Genomic DNA, 7,800 nt, shown 5'->3' on the forward strand with positions numbered 1-7,800 from the left:
AGTCACTCCTCCCTACCCAAAGGAGCCAGCCCGTACCCGGAAGCCCCGCCGCTGTCCCCCAGAACCCGCACGCACCCAGCTGTCGGGACCCATCTGGTCCCCGGGATGGGTGGGAAGCAGAGCACAACAGCCAGGCCGGATGGATGAAAACCCAGGGTCCACTCCCTAAATTCGACAAATCCCGCGTAAAATAGTAGAAAGCAAACATGCATGGCTTGGGCTCGTCCGGGATTTGAACCCGGGACCTCTCACACCCGAAGCGAGAATCATACCCCTAGACCAACGAGCCTCACACACAGCAACACTTACTAACACTTCCCCCACAACTGTTTGTATCATGCGTGACCTCCAGTTCATTCCCAGATAGGCTGAGCTGTTTCTGAAAGCCAGGAGCGGGGCTGAGTGGTGGGATGGCCATGGGGAGACCTCGTGGGCCTAGGTGGCCAGAGGTAGAGTGGCCCAGTCCCAGGATGATGGATCCGCAGAGCCAGACGGGGATGGATTCCTGCCACCAGGGGAGTGGGGAGCACATTGGTGGGGGAGGGGAAGACGAGGGTCTTGGATGAGCCGCAGCCCCCACTCCCCCAGCTGAAAAAGCACTCGCTCTGCAGGGGATCCTGAGGCTTCATTCAGGCTGTGCAGGTTGTGGGGACTGTGGATGGCGGCTGGGGAGTAGACCAGAGAAAGGGGACTGGCATCAAGTAGGCGGATGCCCTCAAATCTCTTGAGGAGGAGGAAAGGGGAAGGAAGAGATGCTGGTTCCATTTTACTCACCCATCTCCAGGGCTGCCAGTCTGGGCACAGGGGAAGGAAGTGCCCATAGCAGGTTCTGGTTCTCCCTGTTGATCCCCAGGCCCCACCGGGTGGGAGATGACCCCCTTGGGAGCCTCCCGCAGTTCTAAGCAAATTGTTTCCGTGGGAAAGGCAAGTCAAGGCAGGGTGAACAGTTTAGGACTGGCTGGATTGAATAATTCAGTGGGATGTGGGACATAGGGGTTGTCCCTAGTTGTCTGATTCTGACCCTGGATGATTAGAGCAGGAGAAGTAGAGGGTTGGTGTGTCAGATAAGGAGCCGGGCGGGCAGGCATATAGACCCAGAATTGCTTGGTTTGCATATGAAAGGCCTATGAGCAGGCAAGTGGTTTAGTGGTCCCTAGGTATTAGCTAGCTAGGGAGAGGGGGCAGTCTGTCCTCAGCTAGCAAGCCCCCCGCCCCCCCCCCCGCCGATATCAAGCCATCACGGAATACAGAAAATAAAATACAGGTGTGATAATACAGGTGTGAAATGCATCAAAGGTGTTTACATTTATGAAGATCATGTGACTTTTTCAGCCCATCAACATAACTGACGACTCTGATAGACTTTCTTGAACATAAAACCAACCTTGCATTCCTGGAGTAAGTCCAACTTGGACCTTCATTTACTGCTCGATAAAAGAAGTGAGGACACGCAGGCTGAGGGGAGTGATGGCCCTTTCTCCCTGGGAAACGCCCAGGCTAGCTACTTTGAGACAGAAGAGGATGCACTTGCCCCCAGCTCAACCTTCAACTGTCAGAGGCCAAGGACACAAGTGGCCCCCAGTTCCATTCCCCATGTGCTCCCCTGACACAGGGTCGTGTGGGTTTGCTCCTTGGGGAGTTACACATGGACCCCACACCGGTGTGCTCTCCATGGTCCATGTGCGCTGGTGTGAGGCAGCGGCAGAGCTCAAACTGGTCTAGGCTGGCCGTCACTGGGAGTCCTGCTGGTGACAGTTTTAACGTTATCAACCCTGTGGGGCACAGTTTCACAAACTCTGACCCGAGGATTTCCATCAGGACGTGGGGCTGCTGTAGACATGGAGCCCGCTGTCCCTGCCTCCCGCCCACCCTCCTCTGCTCTGCTCCTCCATCCCTGCCTGCCTGGGAGATGGACCCAGAGCCACTCTAAAGCCCCTGAGATCTAGGTTTGAATCCTGCTCCAAGGTCATACCATGGCTGGTGGGACCCCGCTGGTATTTTAGAAGACTGGGGATGCCACCTGGATGGCTGGGAGTCAGCGAAACCAAAGGGACCCCATGAAAACTCCTTTTTTCACTCCTTTTCCTGTTTCCATTCCCCTACGACCTACATGCCCACCTTACACACACCTTATAGGACAGATAACATATGTTCTCCTTGTAAAGATCAGGGAATTAATGATTTCTTTGGAGTCTTCAAGCCCAACAGATAACATCTAAGGAGTAAAACTGTGCCCCAGGGGGAGTCATCCTGGGGCGCCTGGGTGGCTCAGTGGGTGAAGCCTCTGCCTTCGGCTCAGGTCATGATCTCAGGGTCCTGGGATCGAGCCCCGCATCGGGCTCTCTGCTCAGCGGGGAGCCTGCTTCCCTTCCTCTCTCTCTGCCTGCCTCTCTGCCTACTTGTGATCTCTCTCTCTGTCAAATAAATAAATAAAATCTTAAAAAAAAAAAAAAACTGTTTCCCAGGGGGAGTCATCCTGAATGTCATCAAGACTGCTGGCTTCAGGGCACAAGCGACTTATGGGGAACCCCTAAACACTCCTCCGTGTTCCTGGATGGCTGAGAAGGCATGCTCCCAGAATGGCCATCCGCATAAAAACTCCAGGCCCCAAGCAAGGGCTGTCCTTTGCTTGGGGCCTGTCCTTTCTAAGTCTACCATTCTGTCCGTACCTACTCTATGTCTTCAACAACTTCTGCTCTTACTTCCTCCCTGCTCACATTTGATTTCTGTGCCGCACAAATCCAAGGACCCTCTTGGCTGGTCCTGTGGGGCCCCCTGGGGGTCCACCCGGCATGGGCTGCACTTGTGCACGTGGACACATCTGGCTCTCCATGGCCCAGGTGTCACGGCAAGGGCTACCACCCAACAGCAAGGAGGTGGTGATGAAGTTCCCCTTTGGCTTCTAGAGCCCTGATCTTTCTGTCCAAGTCAGTGGATCCAGAGTTCAGGGCTCTGCCCCCGGAGTGAGCTGGGGACAGTGGAGCAGACTGAAGGTGTCCTCTCCATGTTGAGCCAGCTTCCGGTGATCAGAGCTCAGCTCCCTCCTCTGAACTTCCCAGCTGCCCAACCACCTTGGACACTTGCTACCCTAGGACTAGGTCTCCTGGGATGGGGGAGGAAGTTTTGAAACTGGTGCCGAAGAAAAGGCTCCAGGTTTCCTCTCCCGGTCTAGGGATGAGCAGACAGACCCTCCTGGGTGCAGAAACTCCCATTGCCGATGCCTGTGGATTCTGTTCGATGACCCTGCACATGAGGACCGGTATGTCCCCCATCCTTCCATAACTCTAGCCCCTCCCTGTCTCTCCATCCCATCCCACCACCAGGGAAAAATCGGAGCCCTATCCTGGGTCCCAACTGGGAAAGACTGCATTGGGAACTGGTAAGCTGTCCTGGGTCTGTGATTGAAACTCAAGGTAACTTTCACAGGATCGACTTCCTTGCACTTGTGAGGGAAATGGGAGAGGAGAGAAATGCAGCCTGTGCGTCTCTGATGAACTCAGAAGTCCAGGATCAGGAGGCAAGGGACTTTGCACCTTTATATTTAACTCACATCTACACCCGCTCTGAGGAAGTCCAGGGAGTCAGATCCAGGACCACATCCGGGTACCGCGGAGGACCAGGCAACTGGGCAGTGCTAGTCTTCTCGAGAGTAGGAAACACACTCACCCACAGTGGTGAGGGGGGCGGGCAGGAGGGCATGTGCGTGTGCCGTGGGAGAGCCCCGAATGGCAGGAATGATCCCCCAGAGCTAAGGCTCTTCTTGTCCCGCCTCCACAGACCCATAAAATCTCATAATGCAAAGCAACTCAGGTCCACCTTCTGTGTGGAAGGGACTAGATCCAGACCCCTTCCTGAGCAAGCCCAATGCCTCATTTTCTCCTGTGGTCCCCCGCAGCTGCAAGTCCAGCCCAGGGATTTGGTGTTTGGGTCCCTGAGAATTAGTCCCTGAAATCTTGAGTTGTGCTAACTGCTTGCCTTAAGGTTTAGACCCTAGCACCTGAAACCATGAATTCTATGCACCCAGACTTGTAAAAAGCCACATGCCCAACATGGGGCTTGAACCCATGACACTGAGATTAAGAGTCTCATGCTCTACCCACTGAGCTAGCTGGGCATACCACCTTTGCCCTCCAAAGGGAAAGCGGGGCAGTGCGGGGGCAAGTGGACCTCTCCCTCACTGAACACCCGCCTGATCAGTACTGTTTCCATTATGATTCCCCTGCCTGAAACTGAGAACCTCAGGATTGAAAGCTGCAAGGAGGTGGGACCACCTGGCCTGAAATTCAGGGATGGGGCAGGAAAGGGGGGGCATGCTGACCCAGAGGGACAGAGAGGAAGTGGCCCAGGGGCCCGGCAACCCTGGGAAGCCAGTTTCTGGGTGGCACCAAGTCCCTGAAATTCCACGGTCCCTCTGTCCACGGTTCAACACACAGGCGAGGAAGGAAGAAAAGCGCCTTCTTCCTTCCCAGCTCTGGGGTGGGAACCCAGGCTTTCCCCCCAACAGACCAGCCCTCTGGTGAGACACGGGAAGCTTGGCACCCTCCTGCAGACTGGGACGACAGGGTCATGGAGGTCAAGGTCACTAGAAATAATGGGAACAAGGTGCCCTTCTCTATAGTGGTCCCTAGAACATAAGTCGATCTCTCCATCCCCACCGCCTGCGAGAGCTCAGGGTCCGAATCCCAGAGGAGTCTCACTTTCAAATTCTCAACATCTTCACCCCCTGTCCCCACCCCCCATATCTTCCTCCCTACCCCATGCCTGGCTTTGGGGCAGGCAGAGGGGTGTGGACCAGGAAGACCTAGAGGACCAGCTGTAGGGCCGGACCGCTGTGGCCCAGGATACTGTGCAAGGTTGCGTCGGGACCACTGCCTTCCTTTCCAGTAGGTTTCTAGAATGACCACCCATCCACGGGGGAGAATAAGCGTGGTCCCTTGAGGCCCCACATATCTGTGCCCAGGGACGCCACCGCGGAAGGAGGGTTGCTGGACTGTGCCCAAAACCAAGACAAAAAAAGGGACTTCAGGGGACCCAGAGCCCCGCAGGGGGTTTTGAGGGCTGAGTCCAGAAGAGGATAGGCTTGGATGAGGACAGGAGCCTCTGAGTCTGCTCCGACCCTAGGTCCCCTTTCTGTTAGCGGAGGAGACAGCTTTGGCCCAAGGCCCACAGCCAGGGCTTCCCCATTGGGAGGGTGGGAACTCCCTGGTCTCAGGTTTGAGTCCCCCCAGAACCCCCTCATGGTCCTGGAGCCCTGCCCAGTTCCAAGGCAGCCCAAGTTCCCAAGCCTTGGCCCTGGAGGGAGGTCCTGGTGACAGAGCCTCTGGGGGAAACTGACCCTTGGGATCTGGGCCTGGCATTATGGAACCTCAATCTTTTCTGGAAGAGGAGCCAAATACTCCTGTCTTGGGGTGGGCTTCTGGAACCCTGCTGCCCCTGAGCCCAGGGAAAGCAAGTGGACAGAATCAAGAACAGAGCATAGAGTCGGTGTGGGTCATTGGTCTAGGGGTGTGAGTCTCACTCTGGGTGCGAGAGGTCCTGGGTTCAAATCCCAGATGAGCCCTGTCTCTGGTTTTTTTTTCTTCTACAGATGGTCAGGTTGTTACCACCTAAGCGAGCCAAAGTCCACCCAAGGCCAGGAAGGAACAGGGACCCAGAGACCCACCATTACACATGATGGGGATTAAAAGACCTTCAGGTCTGCAGAGCAGGCTTGGACCTGCTCTTGCCACCCTCTGCTTAGACTGTCCCTGTGTCCTCCCCTCCTCACCCCTACCCTCATCCCCACCATTTGGCGTGGAGCACGGGGGAGGGGGGAGGAAAGACTGGTGATGTTTCCCTTGAGAGCAGATCCCAGTGTTCTGGGTAGAAGGAAGCTGCTGGGCGCCACTAGGAGCATCTCCAGGGGACAGGTCTTAAAACCAGATCCAGAGTGGGCATCCCAGACTGCAGATATGAAGGCACATGCCTCCCTGGCCAAGCCCTGCCTCACCCATGAAGGGATAGCGAGTTAGTATGTTAGACAAGTGAGGGAGAGAGGAGGTTAGAGCCACCAAAGGTGGCCAGTGGGCACCTTGACTTTAGACTTTGGTCTCCAGAAGTGTGAGAAAATCTGTTTCTGTTGTTTTAAGTTGCTCAGATTGTGATAACTTATTATGGCAGCCACGGGAAATAACAGAGGTACTGGGTTGGTAAGACATCTTTTCCAAAAAGTGACTAAGGTGTATGGACCTAAGTACCTAGTAAACTGATTTTCTTTTACCCAAAAAATACCAGGAAAGATTCCCAACACCAAGAGTAACCTGAAGGGAGAGACGTGGACACTTCCAGTAGGAGTCCCAGCCACAGGCCTGGGATCTGGAGCTCCAGGGAGGGGTCCAGGAGAGGGTCAGTCAGCTGCTGTGGTGTCTCCCCCAAAGCAGCCTCCACTCCCTCCAAAAAAGAAAGAAAACCCAGTCCTAGCAAGCATTGAGAGGGGCCTTTTTAACAGCATAAGCCATTGCAAGAGAATGGAAGAAAATTAGCTGATGGGAACCCCAAGCCCTCCTTTTCCCTCTCCCCCAAAATGGAAACCAAAATCCCATGCCTCCATTTCCCTTTCACTGGGGAGTGTGGAACAAAGTTGAGAAGCCCTTCAAATGAGAGGCCGTGGACCTCCAGGCCGGAGTCGGGGAGGGAAATTCTGAGCAGTGCCTCCTTGGGCACTGGGGTGGCCCTGCTTGGGAGCCTCCTCCTGGGAGACCTAGAGAGTCCTGCTCCCTCACTCCCCCCCCCCCCAGACTCTGACCTCTGGGTTTGAATCCTGTTCCCGAGTCAAGCGCGGCCGGGCAGGGCATCCTGCGGTTACTAATCTAAGCTCTGTGTCTTCTCCCGCCACGTATTCAAAAGCTGGCTGGAGCCCCTAATATGTGCATTGCTTCCCTCAAGCACCAGCAAGGTGTGAGGCTTCTGAGAGCCACAGCCCACGGTAGAGGTCTCACCGGAAGCATCCTGACACCGGCCTAGATTGCTAAATGGCCTCGTGTAAATGACAGGAAATACTTTCCTTGCCCGGTGTCGTCTTAAAAGGCCACTTGAGCAGTCAAAAAACGATACACCCAACGTGGGGCTCAAACCCACAACTCAAAGATTAAGAGTCTCATGCTCTAGCGACTGAGCTAGCCAGGTAAGGACAAAGTCTGTCTCTACCTCCCAGCTACTCTAAGTACCAAAGGCACGTGCTGCGAAAGGAGACAAAGGTGCATCCTCGCCGGAGAGAGGTGATGCGCGCGTCACTGCTACCCACGGGAGTCACTGTCACCCACGGGAGTCACTGTCACCCACGGGAGTGAAAGGCGCTTAACCAGGGCGTGAAGATAACCAAAAAAAAAAAAACAGAAGTAAAGATTAACTAGGCATGGCTCGTTGGTCTAGGGGTATGATTCTCGCTTAGGGTGCGAGAGGTCCCGGGTTCAAATCCCGGACGAGCCCGAACCCTTTTCCTCTCACAAACTCCCCTGGCCTCATGGTCCACAACACCCTCAGCCCGCTGCCCAGTCGGAAAGAGCCAAAGTTCCTTAATCCCTGAGGCCTGAATTTAAGCTCCGCATTGAGTTTAGGGAGCTGAGGCCTGCAGAGACAGAATCTCCAGGGAGCCGGACCACACAGACGCGGGACGCCGCAGCGTCAGCCCGGGACTCCTCGCGCTTCGCCTACCGGCCGCAGCGACTACGCTCCCAGGTAGTTTCCCTGCCTGGCCGCCAGGGGGAGCGCTGAGCCAGTACGGCTGGGCTAGGAAGCCCGCCAGCTTCTCCCGCGGGAGCC

General features: G+C 55.4%; 3 non-coding genes across 3 annotated transcripts; 1 reads left to right on the plus strand and 2 right to left on the minus strand.

Annotated features, from left to right (window-relative positions):
- Positions 1 to 217: 217 nt before the first annotated feature.
- On the minus strand, positions 218 to 289 carry TRNAP-CGG. The gene has a single exon. It is a non-coding gene; the product is annotated as a tRNA-Pro (tRNA).
- Positions 290 to 4,041: 3,752 nt separating this feature from the next.
- TRNAK-CUU lies at positions 4,042 to 4,114 on the minus strand. The gene has a single exon. It is a non-coding gene; the product is annotated as a tRNA-Lys (tRNA).
- Positions 4,115 to 7,395: 3,281 nt separating this feature from the next.
- On the plus strand, positions 7,396 to 7,467 carry TRNAP-AGG. Its single transcript has one exon. It is a non-coding gene; the product is annotated as a tRNA-Pro (tRNA).
- The last annotated feature ends 333 nt before the right edge of the window (positions 7,468 to 7,800 follow it).

The sequence above is a fragment of the Meles meles genome, chromosome 21 (assembly GCF_922984935.1).
Source record: "Meles meles chromosome 21, mMelMel3.1 paternal haplotype, whole genome shotgun sequence".
NCBI lineage: Eukaryota > Metazoa > Chordata > Mammalia > Carnivora > Mustelidae > Meles > Meles meles.